We start from the raw sequence: 20,486 nt of genomic DNA on the forward strand, positions 1-20,486 counted from the left end.
AACCGCGCGACCGCTATGGTCGCAGGTTCGAATCCTGCCTCGGGCATGGATGTGTGTGATGCCCTTAGGTTAGTTAGATTTCAGTAGTTCTAAGTTCTAGGGGACTGATGACCTCAGCAGTTAAGTCTCATAGTGCTCAGAGCCATTTGAACGATTCTGAACAGTTAAAACTGAGGACATATTTGTATAATAAAAATCCGCTTCAGTTCGCACTAATTGGAACCTAATGCGGACTTTTCCTCTACACATACTATGTGACACGTTTCACAGAGAAGAAATGTAGCTGTATTTTTTTTTTTTTTTCCAGGGGTAGTGCAGCTGCAAAGTTATGTAAGAGATTTAAAGTAGGAGAGAGATAGTAGCCGATCGAAGCTGCCTGGCGTTTGTGGATATCTCAGTCACTGAGAGGAAAGGAAAGAGCCTAGATTTTAGTTGCGGTTCGTTACATGGTTTTATACTGTCAGAAACTTTAATAAGAGCGTGTAATTGCTTAGGGAATAATTTCACTCTTAAATGAATGGGAACTATAAGAAAAGGGGGTTCAGCTAAGAGGCGGTCAGAACGTTTGAGAGAAGACAAATTACTCTCTCGCTTATTTTTATATTCACGGCTATTCTTTAATGTTGTTATTACGCCCTAGACATCACGTTTATAAGGCGACAGGGAGTTATCAACATGAGTAGGCATTGGTGGGAGTATGTACGTTATTACTGCATGCGGGATCTGTATGGTAGCTCTCCTTCGAATAGTATTTTCTGGAGTTGAGAACAAGCAGGCAGTTTGGTTATTTAACAGTAAATCTTGCAGTGGACGTTTGGGGCGTGGAAGTCTCGTGCAGCTGTTAGGGAAACGAACTTACTGGGGACAGAACGCTCGTCCCAAGAATTCCTCGCACCGATGTGCAGACAATGCTTTCCGCTGAAGAGGCGAAAAACTCCTTACCTGGATCTGTCAGGCGTTTCTGGCCACGGAAGGGACAGAGGCGCAGGAGAGACGTGGGTCGCCCGACCAAGGCGTTTCGATGGTGTCGTAAATGCTCATTGTGTAAGAGCTGACGTCCATAAAAATCCACGAGTTTCCATGTTCACCTCGGAACGGACGCTATCGATGGAGCCATCAGTTGTCGCCCCTCTGCCTGCCGAGATTTTTGGGAAACCTCAGGACTTCGAAAGAATTTTAGGATGGAATGCAAAATTTATGGTGGCTCTGAAATAGTCTATTTTAGGACACAAAAGCATTTCTATTAGTTTATCCGAAACCCCGGTAGGATATGCTGTAACGTTCGGCCCATCAAGACAATGATCTCTGTGATAAGTGCTGTTAACCAATTTTGATTCCATCAAGAACCATGGTGCACAGCAATCGTAGACTAAAAAGAAGGAGAGGCACATAGCAGTCAGTCGCAATCCCAGTAGTTTATATTATTCTTGCAAATCTAAATTTCGGCTACAAATACCCATCTTCAGTGCATTTTCGTTACAATTCAACGGACTCGTGGATTTTCTTGTCACCTTATGTTCTTACAGGTGTATAGACAGAAGGACACTGTTGTTCATTTTAGGCCTAAGTGAAAACTCAAAACACACTGTCTGAAGTGGCTGGGAAAAAACCAATTTGAGAGTCTAAGGTCTCCTCCATTTGCAGAAATTTATGAGTCAGGGATTGCCAGTTTTTCCTGCAGGGAAAAGTCTATTATTAACGTTGGTTATAAAATTTTTGTAAACATTATCAGCGATCTTATATTGATATGATAATTTAAAAACAGTCTTGATCGCAAAATTTCTTTTAATCGGAGTGACCGGCAGATGGACTTCCATGGAGCAGGCTGCGTCGACCCATGACGCTGAACTGACAGCTAAATGAACAGGCAGGGAGCGGTCTTAAATAACACTAGTGCCACTCACCGACTTGGCTATGAAATCAGTAGTAACCAATCAGAAGTACAGTGTGCACTATTAGCATAAAATGTATTACAATAGTCTATATTATTAAGATTTGAAGAAGAGTTACAGTTAAAATACATCGTAAAATTGTTATGAAATAGCTATTCGTCAGAAACTATAAACTGTAGTACATAGCTTAAAATAAACTACTCCAGGCTACCCTCTGTTATCCGTTCCGTAACTTTCGCGTTGTTGGCAAAGATATATGGAGTAGCTATCAAAGATTGCTACAGCGATAGAGAAACGCTACTAGCAAACGTAATCTATATAGACTTAGAGGGTTGCCGTAGAAACGGCGTCCTATATCGATGCGACATTCTGAAAATCTCCCATAGAGTGCTGTAACGACAGCAAAGACGATCTATGTAGACGTTAAGAGTTGACGTAAAGACGGCGTCCTCTATCGATGTGACACGTGAAAAGAAATAGAAAATATAGCAGTAAATATAACAGTCGTTAAAGATTATTCATAGTAATATGAATGGCAGAATAGCGAAACATGGGGCGTTAGTTAACAAGCAATCTTGCCTAATGTATAGGAAGGAAACATAGACACAAAGTACAGTATAAGGTTTTAGATATACAGAACTCCGTTACATCTCGTGTTAGACACGAAATGGTTATAAATTCAGATAATAGATGATATTGTGTAAAGTAATGGTGATGAGGAAATAACCCATGCAATATTAAAGGATACAAAGTCCGTTAAAAAGAGACTGTTAGAGAAAAAAAACAGTTTGTGAAGAAAAAAAAGGGGGTGGGGGGATTGGGAACAAAACATTAAGAATACTAATGTAACAGCAATGTTAAATATAAATAAACTATAACGTCATTAATCATAGAAAAATGCTAATGATAAAATCACGAGTCAGCATTATTTGTATATAATAAGGTAAACTAAAACATAGACTGGAGAAAAAACGAAAGAGCAGTCAAAATTAAACAAATCTTCAAAAAGATCAAAGAAATATTTTTCCCTAGGGCAGCCTAGAGTAGTTTTTTTTGAAGCTATGTACTATTTAAGACCACTCCCTGCCTATCCATTTAGCAGTCAGTTCAGCGTCATGGGTCGGCGCAACCTGCTCCATGGAAGTCCACCTGCCGTTTTGGGTATATGTAGTTTGTAATTGTAATTTTAATGTTATTTCAGTGTATATACGTTAGTGTAGCGGGCAACGGCCTTGCCACAGTGGATACACCGGTTCCCGTGAGATCACCGAAGTTAAGCGCTGTCGGGCATGGTCGGCACTTGGATGGGTGACCCTCCAGGCCGCAATGCGCTGTTGCATTTTTCGGGGTGCACTCAGCCTCGTGATGCCAATTGAGGAGCTACTCGACCGAATAGTAGCGGCTTCGGTCAAGAATACCATCATAACTACCGGGAGAGCGCTGTGCTGACCCCACGCCCCTCCTATCCGCATCCTCCACTCAGGATGATAAGGCGGTCGGAAGGTCCTAGTAGGCCACTCGTGGCCTGAAGACGGAGTGCTTTGATACGTTAATGTAAGGATCCCTCTATCTGTACGTATGTTATTTCAGAGTCTGAAGATGATCTTTAAGGATTGAAACCGGTCACGCCGATTAAAGGAAATTTTGTGATCAAGACTGTTTTTTTTTTTTTTTTTTTTTTTTTTAATTAACAACGTCGGTTATGACTGGCTGGAGGAACGTTGGTTATGACTGGGTGGAAGGTAGAGCAGACGAGCTAGAAGGGAGACATGGCGCACATGGAGTTTTGCAATTGGCACGAAACTCTTGTGGGGGCAGTTGCACGGGTGCGCCTTTCGAGTTTACGAATGTTTGAACGACAAGGCGAGAAATGGGGCTTCTGATTCACACTCTAGTCTGGAGAGGAGATTAAAGTCTTAACTCTTATTATCAGTGGGATAATTATCTTATTATCAGTGGGAACACCGTCCTGAGTGTGACTGCACTGGCATAGATCTTGACTGGGGATCCTGTGGTGAGGTCTTAGCTGTACCGACAGTTTACACCTCTGTCTCGCAGAACTCGCTGTGCTGAGCACAATCTTATTCTTATCATGTCTGCCACCTTCACGTTTGATCCCCTTGTGCGCACAGCCATATAAGTGATTTGAACTGGCAGGCGCTGGAACCTGCCGAGATTCTAGGACTCCACCAGAGAGTAATTTCTATCCGTCTGACAGATCGTCTGCCCATTACTTTGGATATTTCGTGGCTGCGACAACGAATTACAGGCGCCGCACATCGCTACCCTGCAGATGCTTGCACCGCGACCGTCACCTGAGGCAGTGCTACGCATCGAGGAAGGGGTAGTATTGCTGCTCTGGCTTGTCAGAGCAAATGGAATCACAGTCTTGCCACTTATTTTCAGCTGCAATATCTTAGTATAGCTTCCGTGTAGAATAAATTCATCAAAGTCTATTCAGCGTTACATAATTTCAGATTGCGTTATACATGTTTTGAGCCAGGCTAGATAGATTAAACAGATAAACCTTAGTCTTTGCCAACCAAACAACAACCATTGGAGTGCTAATTATTTGTTGCTCCTGTTTGTATTTCTAAGACTTCATGATTTATTTGTCATTTCGCTTAACTTGTGTTGCTTGTCCTATTTTATGGCCAGTAAACTCTTGCCATTTTTTATAAAAGGTTAATCCCGTGTTCGTGTATTAATCACTCATCAATAATTGATTACAATAAGTAAATGACCACCACTACATTAAATTATTTCAGCATTCAAGTTTTATTTAAGATTCTGATAAAAGTGATAACCTCCAAAGCAGGACAGGAACATCAGCCACTCTCAGATGGCAGAATCAGTTAAGCAGACACGTAGCCAGGCAGACAAGTGGAAGGCTTACGAGTTACAGTGATTGCTGTCAGAGTGTAAACTTACAGTCGCCTGTAGTCTTTCAAATAATGCGACAAGACCAGCGTAGTCTTGTAAGTTTCCGTTCAAAGCCCATAATAATCGTTTGCCTACACGCCGGTGTTTACATACTCACATCGGAGTTTCACTGGGCTGCACAGTTGCCGCAGCAACACCCACAAACGAAAGCTTTTTGATCGCCTTATTTTAATCACATTCGAAAAGAAGTTTCAAAAAAATGGTTCACATGGCTGTAAGCACTAGGGGATTTAACATCGGAGGTCATCAGTCCCTCAGACTTAGAACTACTTAAACCTAACTAACCTAAGGACATCACACACATCCATGCCCGAAGCACGATTCGAACCTGCGACCGTAGCAGCAACGCGGTTCTGGACTGAACCGTCTAGAACCGCTCGATCACAGCGGCCGGACCAAAGAAGTTTCCATTATTTTGATATCCATACGTATATAGTACAACAGGACCGTAGGTGGCCAACGTACGTGTTACACTCGTAACTTTCGCGACTGAACGTGAATTAATAAATCTACCCTGCCGCCGTTACTTTATCCTCAGAGATCCGTTGTGCGCATTAGATCTATTTGATCTGTTTGTTGCGTCACAGTCTTCACCAGATTTTTTGTAATAACATACACGATCTGTAACTTGCTAGTACATTAAAACTACCTGTCGGACCCGGACTAGGATCTGAAACCTTCGCATTTTACGGGCAATTGCTCTACTGACTAAGCGGCCCAAGAACGTCCAAAGATCTGCCCTCACAGCTCCACTTCCGCCAGTTCCTCATCTCCCATCTTTCAAAGGTTCCAGGTTCGAGGCCCTGTCCGGCGAACAGTTTTAATCTGCCAGGAAGTTTCAAAGATTCATAGCATGAAATACATGGCTTTTTATTTTGATTATTCTAATACATTGTCGTAAATTATTTTCGAACATCATAGAACGTTCCAAACAGCTACGTGTAATAATTTGGTTCCTGCTCTCAGGCACCTGCTGCCAGCAGTGCACCACACAAAACCGTAAATCGTATAGAGAAACTCATCTGTTAGTTAAGTGGCAGTGACTTGGGAGCACGTGTGATTCATGGCGCTGTGAGCAACTAATGCCTTATTTACAAATTTACAATCTCCTGATTGGCTACGGAGAAATTAGCAGCGCGACTGTGGACAATTAGACGCGTCCCTTGGGCGCGATCCGTTACTGGAAGCTGCGAGCAGCAGCACGGTTCCCTCCGGTACATGGTAGCTTGGTGTGGTGCTGCATGTAACATAACCAACACAGAACTTTTGAGTAATAATCGTAGTAAATAACTAGACTATCATGCTCTAAACGTCCTTCCAAGTCGTGTGAAAGCAATTCTGTCACAAAAGTCACATCAAAGCATGAGAAATACAAGAAACATTTTCCTATTTCCAGCCAAACAGCCGTTCCCGTTGTCTGTTTGCTCGTCAGTTGGGTTAGACACCCGGAAACATGTATCCCCCCACTCGCTCTGGAAAAATCAGAAAAATCACATACGAAGTAGATTGTAATGCAAGACGCCAGTATACGGATGTTGTATACAATTGGGCAAACTATACAAGGTGTATCGCATTTAATAACAGAAACTGAGACAGACGAAAGTAGGGGAGACGGGGGCTAGTTAGCATATATTTGGGTTTTTGAGTTTTCTGATTTTTGTGAAATACTTAGAGGCATTCTGATGAATTAAGCATATTGCTAAATTTTTTACTACAGTCATGTAAGACCCATTGACACTTCTATGAAAGCTAGCCCCGCGTACGGGGTTAGTTGTCATACTTCTAGAGGTGACTTCTTCACTTAACCTGGTATGAATATGGATACACAGGAAGAATACAAAAGGTTCCGAGGAAAAATATGGTAACTTGCGATAATATCCTTTTCAGGCAATAAATACTTGGAAAAAATAATTTGTAATGAAGAAATAATATTTTAACAACAATAAATTCTGCTTCAATGTGCGAACAAACAGTATGAACTTATATGCATGAACAAATAATGAATTGCGGTAAAATTTAAATGTTCAGTCAACCATGGACAGCAAAATATCCTGATTATGAGAACAGCAGAGGATTCGAAACATTGATCGTACAGAAGAAACATGACACGGTTTAACAACCCAGAAGATTTTAATTTCAGTGACAACGACCAAGAAAGCCTGCAAACTTACACAAACAATTAATTCTTAAGGAAAAATAAATTTGGCTTATTATTATACCTATGTACAACTATTTAAATAAAATTACCTCAATGTTTTAAATTAATCACGAATGTAGCTGTCGCACGATCGTTCAATTGAATAGGTGAGTTCAATTTTCGCACGATTTTAGTTTGGTCGTATGAGATTGAATCATCTTTGTCTGGTCATCCCAGTTTCCCCTCTTTTTGATCATGGTGAACACTCGGATCTCTTTATCATCGGTTTCGACACTCTCCCGAGGATTCTGGCAGCCATGTTACTTCACGAAACAAAGCCTTTTACATCGCTTTCAGTCTGATCAGGAGGCCCTGGAGAATGTGGGATATTCGTTGTTCGGTGTAACCTGTTGGCATCTTTTCGAGGATCTCCAGGGTTTGTTGGAACTGTCGAATGAGATCCCTCACCGTCTTCTTGGCAGGAGGCCGAGGCCAAAAGTTCTTAGTTATGGGGAGGTTTTTCGGGCCCTGAATTATCACTAAGGAAGACCAAACTGTCATCGTTTTCGGCGTCCCACGCCGTCATCAGAATCCATAAAAGAAAATTCAAATCAATTTTTTCTGGGATTTTTCTTTTTCGAACTGTCGACTTTAGCCATCTCGCGTTCATTGACTTCATGGATTATTCTTCTTATTGGTCTTCTCAGCCATGATTCTACCTTTGATGGGACTATCTGACAGAACATTAGTAAACCTTTTTTTGGCCGTGGTTGATTTCCGCTTGTGCCCTGGCTTGGAGCGAAGGGAGTACTTATCCGAAGCTGATGTGTTTGTATTCCTTTTTATGCGGAAATTGTTTATTTTTCAGTGAACAGTAATGGAGAGGTTAGTTGATACAGGCGTGGAGTGAATTATCATCGCCTTGACAAGTGACCCCATACCTAACTAACCCGTCTAGTACCAAGACGATATCAAAAACAAAATGGATGCCACCCAGTCCCAGGCATCAGACATAAAAGATTATGATACATGCATGGAACACAGTTAATCACTCTTCCAAATACCGCCATCAGAAGCTTCTCAATTCGATCTATAGATTCACGACAACAACAAAATACCATCAAATAAATTTACACACTAGTCATAAAAACGATGGAACAGGAATCCTTCCTTAAAGACGCTTTCAAGTACACTACTTAAAGTGTGTGATGATGGCCGCTATAGCCGAGCGGTTCTAGGCGCTTCAGTCCGGAACCGCGCTGCTGCTACGGTCGCAGGTTCGAATCCAGCCTCGGGCATGGATGTGTGTGGCGTCCTTAGGTTAGTTAGGTTTAAGTAGTTCTACGTCTAGAGGACTGGTGACCTCAGATGTTAAGTCCCATAGTGCTCAGAGCCATTTGAACCATTTAAAGTGTGTGATGCACCTTTGTAAACACTTCCCACTACGATGACAGCGCTCTAGCTCCAAGTGGTAGGAAATAGAAACTGTTTGCCAACTAGCCCCTTACTCCAACTAACAATGGTCAACTCTGGAAAAACGTTCCACTGACCGAGGATGAGCAAACGAGCAATTTGCTACACACCGTCCGAAAAGGACTTGAAGATCCAACGGTACCGACCCTCAATCCTTCCTTAGGCATCACCAGATGCGGATACGGGAGGGCATGTGGTCAGCACACCGCTCTCCCAGCCGTTGTCAGTTTTCTGACCGGTGGGCAGTTTGCTAGACAATTCCAAATCTATGGTTCCGGGTCACTAGTGAGTTCTGTGTGAAGTATTGTCCTAGTTAGTACAAATTTAGCTGAAATGAAGACTTTTGGATAAAGTGGCCATATGACTGGGCTTATATTTCACCTATAATTTATCAAGAAACACATAACCGGTTCAGCACGTTACATTTATCAGTTTTTAGTACACTCGTCCTCAGATTATGGTATAATATTGTTCTCGTCATTCCAGAGAGAGAGAGTCAGAGAGTTAGGAATTCTTTCAGACACCACGTACCATCTCGTAAATCTTTACAAGACTGTACAGCTTGCTGCTACAATTCTTCAGCCGTATTAAGAGGAGTGTTGTACACTTCACTTCAGAGATGACACCGGACAGAAAAGTCCAGAAGAGTGAGGTGACCTTGGAGGTGACGGTACAGGCTATGTTCGACCTATCCATCTTCGATCATATTGGCAGGCTAGAATTCGTCTTACATCGGATGTTGAAAACCTGCCGGTGCTTTATCATATAAGTAACACATTCTCCAATCCTGGGACATGGGTGAAATTTGAGCCCTGTTAGAGAGAGCTTAATCCGAAAGCTTACATTTCAAATACTTTTGTTCTGCCAAGGACAATATTTCATGCTCAAGTCACTGGCGGTTCCCAGCCACTCATCTGCAATTATCTAGCAACGTGTCGTTTGAGCACCCATGTTTAGTGGAACGCCTCCGCTTCTATTGCTCCATATTTCGTCGCTTTGCGCTGTTAGTTATGACACAACCTGTAGACAAGATACACTAATGGCCATTAAAATTGCTACACCACGAAGATGACGTGCTACAGACACGAAATTTAACAGACAGGAAGAAGATGCTGTGATATACAAATGATTAGCTTTTCAGAGCATTCACACGAGGTTCGCGTCGGTGGCGACACGTACAACGTGCTGACATGAGGAAAGTTTCCAACCGATTTCTCATACACAAACAGCAGTTGACCGGCGTTGAATGGTGAAATGTCTTGATGCCTCCTGTAAGGAGGAGAAATGCGTACCATCACGTTTCCGACTTTGATAAAGGTCGGATTGTAGCCTATCACGATTGCGGTTTATCGCATCGCAACATTGCTGCTCGCGTTGGTCTAGATCCAATGACTGCTAGCAGAATATGGAATCGGTGGGTTCAGGAGGGTAATACGGAACGCCGTGCTGGATCCCAACAGCCTCGTATCGCTAGCAGGCGAGATGACAGGCATCTTATCCGCATGGCTGTAAAGGATCGTGCAGCCACGTCTCGATCCCTGAGTCAACAGATGGGGAAGTTTGCAAGACAGCAACCAACTGCCTTAACAGTTCGACGACGTTTGCAGCCTCATGGACTATCAGCTCGGAGACCATGGCTGCGGTTACCCTTGACGCTGCGCCGGCCGGTGTGGCCGAGCGGTTCTAGGCGCGACCGTAACGGTCGCAGGTTCGAACCCTGCCTCGGGCATGGATGTGTGTGATGTCCTTAGGTTAGTTAGGTTTAAGTAGTTCTAAGTTCTAGGGGACTGATGACCTCAGATGTTAAGTCCCATAGTGTTCAGAGCCACTTGACGCTGCATCACAGACAGAAGCGCCTGCGATTGTGTACTCAACGACTAACCTGGGTGCACGAATGGCAAAACGTCATTTTTCGGATGAATCCAGGTTCTGTTTACAGCATCATGATGGTCGCATCCGTGTTTGGCGACATCGCGGTGAACGCACATTGAAAGCGTGTATTCGTCATCGCCATACTGGCGTATCACCCGGCGTGATGGTATGGGGTGCCATTGGTTGCACGTCTCGGTCACCTCTTGTTCGCAATGACGGCAGTTTGAACAGTGGACGTTACATTTCAGATGTGTTTCGACCCGTGGCTCTACCCTTCATTCGATCCCTGCGAAACCCTACATTTCTGCAGGATAATGCACGACCGCGTGTTGCAGGTCCTGTTTGGGCCTTTCTGGATACAGAAAATGTTCGACTGCTGCCCTGGCCAGCACATTCTCCAGATCTATCACCAATTGAAAACGTCTGGTCAATGGTGGCCGAGCAACTGGCTCCTCACAATACGCCAGTCACTACTCTTGATGATCTGTGGTATCGTGTTGAAGCTGCATGGGCAGCTGTACCTGTTGAAAGGTGGCTACACTGAGTCACAGCGCCAGAGATTGCGCCAAAGAGTATTATTCAGCCGCCTCCACTGGCAGTGCTTGTTGAGATGTGGTAGTGGAGAGTTCTTGTCGAGAAGTCGTGGTGGAGAGTGCTTATTGAGAAGTGGGCAGGAGGAGTTCCGATGTAGCCGTGACTAGTTGTGAGCATGTTGTATGCAGTTGTTCTGATGGGCTAGACAGCCGATGCTGTTCGATTGCGGATGTTGTAATGATCAGAGTGTATGTTTCGTCAATATATATGAAGGTAATAATTTTTTTTTATTTTTATTTCAAATGTCAAACAATAATGCCTCTTGGTCACAGGTTCAGTCAACAAAGCATCTGGCTTGTGTTCATGTATTAGAGTGTAATTTTGGTTTCTATGTGCAATTATAGTATTTCTGTTTTTTTTAATTACTTCAGTGTAAATGGTGCTTAATTACCTTGTTTTACTGAGGAACAACCGTGCCAGATGTGTACGTTGAATCACACTTCCACACACAGAACAGTTACATTTGTGCTTTGTTGTTTCGTAGCTTTTATAGTTGCTGGGGACTTAATTAATTAATTGTGTTAACGGAAGTTTTGTTTCATTCTTTGTTGTTATTCTATGCAGTCAGATTGCGTACTAATACTAGTCAAGGCCAACCGGTTACGAGACTGCGTAACCGGACAGACAGCGACTAAAATTAAAATTATTTGCATAATATTTATTTAATTAAGCCCCCATGCACGTGGCGACCGCTGCTTCGGATCGTCCCTTGGAATTCTTTTGATAGTAAAAATAACAGACAGTAGTATTGTTGTAGTAATTTGTAGTAATAGAATATTGCATGTGTAGATTTGCTAATTGAACATTTGTAGTTGTCTTGTCATTCTTCTAATGGTATTTTTGCAGAATTTAATTTTTGATGTCTTGTATACAGGTCTGACAATTTTGTGCAGTTGTGAAGGTTTTAATTGTTCGTTAGGCGTGTTTGTCGGGAAGCATTTCGTGTGAATGGTATTGTTGGTGGTAAAGTGTTATATTGTGTGTAATTTTCGTATAGTGACGAGTTTTGTATGTTTTGTAAATGATTACGCGGTCGATGAAAAAGGCAAAAATGATGAATAGTGAGAATGACGAAATTGTTAGCATGGCGAACTCGCCAACACATGAGAATAGTATGATGAATAATGAAGTAGAAAACAATTTAATAAGTCGGGAAAATAGTCCGGAACCTGTTCAAAATGTTTCACAATCAAAAAATTTTCAGAATTCGAGATTAACGACTGAAGATTTTGGAATAGCATCGAACACAGATAGCTTTACGGCTATGTCGAAGGAAGTTAGTTTTACGGGAAATGTTAGGGGCGAAAAGAATTTCGAACAAGTTAACATGGAGCAGTTGATGAGTGCAATATTAAATTTGGGATCTCGGTTAGACTCACAAATAGGAACAATTAAAACTGATATGGGAACAATGGAAACACAGTTAAGATCTGAATTAAAAACAGTGGGATCACAGCCACGATCTGAATTAAAAACAGATATGGGAACAATGTAAACACGGTTAGACTCACTGGGATCGCAGTTAGGATCTGAATTAAAAACAGAGATGGGAACTTTGGCAACACGGTTAGAAACTGATATGGGAACAATGGAAACACGGTTAGACTCACCGATAGGGACATTTTCAAAAACATGAAAGATGAATTAAAAAAAGAAATTAGAGAAGAAGTACAACCGATTTTGAATGCTCACAATAATAGATTAATTTCAATAGAAATCAGACAAAGGGAACAGGATAGAGAACAGGAAGAAAGAGATCGCGCGATAATACAAAAATTTTCAGAGTTAAATTTACAACGTGCACACGATAAGGAAGAAATATTTGAAAGAATCGAGGAATCCGTACCAAATGACAGAATAAATAACCTAACACAACAGTATGAACAATTAACTACTAAATGTGTCAATACTGAAACCCGAGTCGCGACACTTACGGAAGACGTAATAAACAGAAAGAACAAATAGGTGCCTTATCGGAAAGAGTTGAGGAGATTGCAGATAAATTGACAAGTCTTAGTTTAAATGGGGACAGAGATTCAGATGATACAGCTCCATTGCCATTTTCAGAAACCGAAGAGTACCAGAGCATAAATAAACATGTTGAAGATCAGGGAAAATTTAATGAACGCGTTAAAAGGGAATTTGAGGCATTACGAAAGCAAGTCAAACAAATTGAAGGCGAAATCGTAGGAAAAGACAGCAGAAGAAATTTAGACTCACAGATAGCAGAGGGGTTTGAAGAAAATAATTTGTTTCATTTACGAGATGCAACAAGAGAGCGCCAAGCGCGCGAACTTGACAATAATCGACATTGGGACTGGGACAGACGCGGTAGGTCTTTGTCGCCACGAGGAGAAAACTTTGACTATAAACACTTCTTAACTGTTCGGAAATTTAAGATCTTTCGCAATTCTAAGAACGACATACATCCATGTTCATGGTTAGATCAATTTATGTACGCACTTCCGTCAAGTTTGCCACTAAGTCACAAACTGGAATTTATGTGCGGCTATTAAAGTCCTCAGGGGATTCACTACACTAAGTGAATATGTGCCGTAGCGTGCACAGGGTCCCGAGCTGTAGTAGTGCTATTTCCCTTTTAGTTTTCTGCACCGCTGCCTACTCTTCTACTATTCTTTGTATCTATCAAAACAACTCTCCAACTATCAATCTATCTAGAGAATCGGTAAAAATTAACCGGATATGACTATTTTACCCAAAAGTGATTTCGGAAATTACCGTTTGGACTTACTATATCTTCAGCAGCATTCATTCGTAGTTCAAACGAAATTTTACCTGTTTATCTTCGGGACAATATTACTTCATATGTTGACGATATTCTTATTGCTAAACGTTCTTGGAGTGAGCACAACAAAATTTTGGATTCATTATTACGTATTTTTGCAAGAGTTGGCATTACAGCGAACTTGGAAAAATCTGAATTTGGTCGTTCTCAGGTGAAATTTCTTGGTCACATTATTTCTACAGAAGGTATTCTTCCTGATCCAGGGAAACTAGACGCTATTCGTAATTATGCTGTTCCTACTACAAAACGTGATGTTCGTAGTTTCCTTGGTGTCTGTAATTTTCTTAGACGCTTTGTTGGATTGGACAATTTGGCCACACCTCGTTTATGTGAACTATCTGGAAAGAATTCTAATTGGTGTTGGGATGAGGAAGCTCAATCAGAATTTGAACAACTTCGTGATGCTTTAGTTGCTGCTCCACTTCTTTCACACCCGGATTTATCTAAAGATTTTTGTGGCGACGCACTCATCATACAAAGGCCTAGGTGCACATTTATATCAAGAGATAGAAGAAAACGGCGTTGTAGTGCAGAAAACTATTGCCGATCTGTTCTTGCCAAATGCAAATTATGTCAAAAGGCTAAGCCGCCAACTACTTCTCACAGGGCACCGTTATTTCCTATCATTCCAGCGAAATTAAAGGAGATGGCTGCAGTCGACTTGTTCGGTCCAGTGGTTCGTTCTACTAATGGATTTGCGTACATTTTGGTAGCAGTGGAATTGACATCAAAATATGTGTGTTTTACGCCTTTACGCAAAGCAACAGCTCGTTCAGTATCTAATGCTTTCATCAAACATTTTCTTAAAGAAGTGGGTCATGTTGATAAGGTTATATCAGATAATGGATCACAGTTTCGCTCTAAAATTTGGCTTCGTACTCTACGGCGTCGTAAGATTAAACCAATTTTCATTTCACTTTTTCACCCTCAATCTAACGCTTCAGAGAGATGGATGAAGGAAATCAATAAATTGTGTCGACTTTATTGTCATCAGAATCACAGAACTTGGGATCAGTATCTTCATATTTTTCAAAACATTCTGAATGAACTCCCTAATATTCAACTTCTTTACCGCCTATATTGATATTAAAAAAAAAAGCACCGAGAAATCGCATTTCTGAAATCGTTCCTTTTCCACCTACACGGAAACTGCGGCATTCTGAAGTTGTGAACCTGGCTCTGCAAAATATTGCATCTGCGGCTGCTAGAAGAGACAAATCAGCTAAACGTCCTGGTCGTTTAAAAATCTTGTCAGTTGGTCAAAAGGTGTTAATTAAGTCTCACCGTTTGTCTCACAAAGGAAAAGGCTTGTGTCGCAAATTTTTTCTGCTTTATAACGGACCATATAGGGTACGCAAAATCATTCATGATAACACTGTCGAAGTAGAAACCTTTAAGTCTCGGCGCTCTAAGGGAATACATCGTATATCGAACGTTAAAATTTTTGTGGAATGACATACTTTAGAGAAACCAATAGTTATACGTAAACATGCAGAGAATACAAGGATACCGCGCCGTGTTCCGGCGGCGGCACATACTCAAAGCAACAGTCAAGTGTGCGCTCCGCTCAAGGCAGTAGTTGACCGTAAACAATTACTTCCTACGTCACGCATACCTACAGCTGATCGAGCGCTCAGTGCGAATGCACTGACAGCCGTAAACAAATACACAGTGTAATTTCTCCGAATAAATTCAGTATAAAGCTATAGTGACTTGATAAATTATGTTATTAACGTTCAGTATTTTTCAGGATACAGTTGTATAAAATATTTAAGAACTTCAGGTAAATTCTGTGTGTGTCCGACGTTAAGAGGACTTGCTATCGAGAAAATTTTCAGGAAGAATGTAATTTCGAAGAAGAAACTAATAAACTAAAAAGGTAACTATTAATTGAGTTTATTTTTCAGGTAACATATTTCCACTTAGGTACGTACTTTAGACGTAATTTGCTGCTCGCGATTACGTGATTTATACTTTGTGTTAACTGATTTTGACAATGATTGATTAATGAACAGGGTTGTTACTTGTGTATATTATGCATCGCTTGGCTGCACTGCTTTTTCACTGATGTCATATTTTTTTTTACTATGTGCCATCTGTGCTTATTTATTTAAATTATAATTGACACCTGATTAGTTGTGCTGATATGGCTATGTATGTAAGTTATACTTTGTGATTTATCTGCTTGCGACTTCGTGTTTACTTATTAAGATTACACGTGAACATTTATTTGCTTATGCTGATATGATGCTAATGACCTGTTTATTATGTAAGATATATATTTGCTGCTTTGCGTATGGATTGCATATTTACACATTTCTGTTTGTTGTCATAACTACTCTTTAATTTGGTATATAGATATGCTGATATGCGGTGTACGAACATGGAGTTTAGGTCACACTATGGTATTAATTATAGATTGTTCACTTGGCAGAGCCTCGTTGTAGGGATTGTGCTGCATCCACTTGTTGACATTGACATTCTGTTCTCTACTGGTATATTTACTCGCTACTGCATGTTTTGCTTACGCTCAGTGCCTTATATTTTTAAGATAAGAAAATGAACTGCTATAATTCGACGAACGACATTAGTACAAGAAACTTCATAGAAGTCACATGAGATGGAGGTTTTATGGAAGCTGTATAAATTTATGCTAATAGAAAGGAAGCTAACGACATGAAATACCAACACTAGGTTTAGACCATTGACAGTTATTACACTGCATTCTTCGTGAGCAATTGAAATAGCAAGTGACACTTGACACAAGAAATACTCCACATGTTTGCTTCTGTTTTGCCATGATTCTTGAAGTGGTGTACACACTGTCAAATATTACGATTTATTCATTCGAAGTCTTATGTGATCTTTCATACTACGTACTCGCACCTACTTACTGAAAGTTATTCGAACTGAAGGCTGTTAGAGGTCATGTATGCATTTCTTTTATTTTATGATGGACAAGGTAACCAAAATGTATTTTATAATTCATAATGAGTAGAAGATTTGGCTCAGGTGGACTACATAGAGGTTGTGTGTGGACATTGTGTCTTCGGATTGCATGGGATGATAAATTGAAGTTTGCACTAGAATTTTATCTGTACTTGTTTGAGGAGACTGACTAGAGGAAACAGTTGTGATGGAAGTGAAATGATATTGGCGATAAGGTTTATATGTGTCGACGTATTGAAGAGGTATTATCGAGGTATTGAGATTGTGTGAAGTTGATGATTATTGGAGTTTTGGTGGACAAGAGGTAAGGTAAATGATATTGATGATAAGGTTTGTATGTATCGACGTAAGAGGTATTATTGAAGTATTAAGATTATGTGATGATAATGATTATTGGAGTTTTGGTGGATAAGAGGTAAAGTAAGTGAGGAGCATATTTTTTTGTTGGTTTATATGGAACAAGGAGGATGAAGATGGCAGACTAGAACACTCAAGTAGAAGGAAGATTGTGTACACACACACTTCGTTAAATCAGTAAGCAGTATATACTTTTTTTTTTTTTTTTTTTTTGGAGAGAGGAAGCATTTGCATATCTTGGCACACTGACAGTTGTTCAAAAACCGTACATTTTGATTTGGCTTGGCAAACATTGGCCTTGACATGATGACTATGACGTTGACTATTATTGACTGTTATACACTGCTGCCACTACTACTTGATACACATGTCGAACATCAAATCTTTGACAGAATTGCATTTACACAGTTAACACTACTCAATTACACAATAGTACTTAATGTGGATGAAAGATGAGTGAGTGTGTTTTGTGTGTTTCCCCTTCCTAATCCCAAATAATTGGTACCGACCTATCTCCTAAATATTATTTTACTTGTTTGTTGTGGCCTGCACTGACACCCATAAATATTATAGGTTTACTGATATTTGTGTGTTTGTAATACTTAATATGACAATTATCTGATACCATTTGTGTGTTTATTATAATTTGTATGTTTAGTGTAAGAGCATTGATAATAATTTTGTGAAAGCAATTGTGTGTGCCTTCAAACTGTTGTTTGTGCTTGCACCTATTCAACATTCCTGGGTGCCACTTAGAAATGTTTAATTTCTGCTGATGAACTGTGATGAACTGTCTAATTAGTGATAGTGAATATTATGGACTGTTACGTGCACTTGTTCAACATTGCTGGGTGCCACTGTTGGAACTGCTTCTACTGATATAATGTCACTTGTTGGTGTCTGCACCTGTTCAACATTGCTAGGTGCCACTGATGGACTGCTTCTACTGAAATGATGTCACTTGTTGGTGTCTGCACCTGTTCATCATTGCTAGATGCCATTGATGGAACTGCTTCTACTGAAATGATGTCACTTGTTGGTGTCTGCACCCGCTCAACATTACTGGGTGCCACCGATGGAACTGCTTCTACTGAAATAATGTCACTTGTTGGTGTCTGCACCCGCTCAACATAACTGGGTGCCACTGATGGAACTGCTTCTACTGAAATAATGTCACTTGTTGGTGTCTGCACCTGCTCAACATTGCTGGGTGTCACTAATGGAACTGCTTCTACTGAAATGATGTCACTTGTTGGTGTCTGCACCTGTTCAACACTGCTGGGTGCCACTGATGGAACTGTTTCTACTGACATAATGTCACTTGTTGGTGTCTGCACCTGTTCAACATTACTGGGTGCCACTGATGGACTGCTTCTACTGGGATAATGTCACTTGTTGGTGACTGCACCTGCTCAACATTACTGGGTGCCACTGATGGACTGCTTCTGCTGAAATGATGTCACTTGTTGGTGTCTGCACCTGTTCAACATTGCTGGGTGCCACTAATGGACTGCTTCTACTGAGATAATGTCACTTGTTGGTGTCTGCGCCTGCTCGCCATTTTTGGGTGCCACTGTTGAAGCTGTTTAAATACTGCTGATGAAATGTTATGAGACTACTATTTGCACCTGTTGATCATTGCTGGGTGCTACTGTTGGAACTGTCAACTACTCTGAGGAGCTCTACTTGTTTATTGAACTATTGAAAGGATGTAATGGGAATATTTGTATAAACTGATTTTTTGTGTGTTTACTGTTTATGAGATGTTATGAGACTCTTACCTGCACCTATTCGTCATTGCTGACGCTATTGATTGAACTGTGTGGTATCGTGTTGAAGCTGCATGGGCAGAAGTACCTGTTGAAAGGTGGCTACACTGAGTCACAGCGCCAGAGATTGCGCCAAAGAGTATTATTCAGCCGCCTCCACTGGCAGTGCTTGTTGAGATGTGGTAGTGGAGAGTTCTTGTCGAGAAGTCGTGGTGGAGAGTGCTTATTGAGAAGTGGGCAGGAGGAGTTCCGATGTAGCCATGACTAGTTGTGAGCATGTTGTATGCAGTTGTTCTGATGGGCTAGACAGCCGATGCTGTTCGATTGCGGATGTTGTAATGATCAGAGTGTATGTTTCGTCAATATATATGAAGGTAATAAATTTTTTTTTTATTTTTATTTCAAATGTCTTAAACAATAATGCCTCTTGGTCACAGGTTCAGTCAACAAAGCATCTGGCTTGTGTTCATGTATTAGAGTGTAATTCTGGTTTCTATGTGCAATTACAGTATTTCTGTTTTTTTAATTACTTCAGTGTAAATGGTGCTTAAATTACCTTGTTTTATTGAGGAAGAACCGTGCCAGATGTGTACGTTGAATCACACTTCCACACACAGAACAGTTACATTTGTGCTTTGTTGTTTCGTAGCTTTTATAGTTGCTGGGGACTTAATTAATTAATTGTGTTAACGGAAGTTTTGTTTCATTCTTTGTTGTTATTCTATGCAGTCAGATTGCGTACTAATACTAGTCAGGGCCAACCGGTTACGAGACTGCGTAACCGGACAGACAGCTACTAAAATTAAAAATATTTTCATTTTATTTAATTAAGCCCCCATGCACTGTACACGCCATCCAAGCTCTGTTTGACTCAATGCCCAGGCGTATCAAGGCCGTTGTTACGGCCAGAGGTAGTTGTTCCGGGTACTGATTTCTCAGGATCTATGCACCCAAATTGTGTGAAAATGTAATATACACTCCTGGAAATGGAAAAAAGAACACATTGACACCGGTGTGTCAGACCCACCATACTTGCTCCGGACACTGCGAGAGGGCTGTACAAGCAATGATCACACGCACGGCACAGCGGACACACCAGGAACCGCGGTGTTGGCCGTCGAATGGCGCTAGCTGCGCAGCATTTGTGCACCGCCGCCGTCAGTGTCAGCCAGTTTGCCGTGGCATACGGAGCTCCATCGCAGTCTTTAACACTGGTAGCATGCCGCGACAGCGTGGACGTGAACCGTATGTGCAGCTGACGGACTTTGAGCGAGGGCGTATAGTGGGCATGCGGGAGGCCGGGTGGACGTACCGCCGAATTGCTCAACACGTGGGGCGTGAGGTCTCCACAGTACATCGATGTTGTCGCCAGTGGTCGGCGGAAGGTGCACGTGCCCGTCGACCTGGGACCGGACCGCAGCGACGCACGGATGCACGCCAAGACCGTAGGATCCTACGCAGTGCCGTAGGGGACCGCACCGCCACTTCCCAGTAAATTAGGGACACTGTTGCTCCTGGGGTATCGGCGAGGACAATTCGCAACTGTCTCCATGAAGCTGGGCTACGGTCCCGCACACCGCCCCAACATCGTACAGCCCGCCTCCAGTGGTGTCGCGACAGGCGTGAATGGAGGGACGAATGGAGACGTGTCGTCTTCAGCGATGAGAGTCGCTTCTGCCTTGGTGCCAATGATG

General features: G+C 41.6%; 1 pseudogene; it reads left to right on the forward strand.

Moving 5' to 3' along the window:
- The first annotated feature begins 3,114 nt into the window (after positions 1 to 3,114).
- On the forward strand, positions 3,115 to 3,232 carry LOC126209340 (5S ribosomal RNA; annotated as a pseudogene).
- The last annotated feature ends 17,254 nt before the right edge of the window (positions 3,233 to 20,486 follow it).

The sequence above is a fragment of the Schistocerca nitens genome, chromosome 1 (genome assembly GCF_023898315.1).
Source record: "Schistocerca nitens isolate TAMUIC-IGC-003100 chromosome 1, iqSchNite1.1, whole genome shotgun sequence".
NCBI classification, from domain to species: domain Eukaryota; kingdom Metazoa; phylum Arthropoda; class Insecta; order Orthoptera; family Acrididae; genus Schistocerca; species Schistocerca nitens.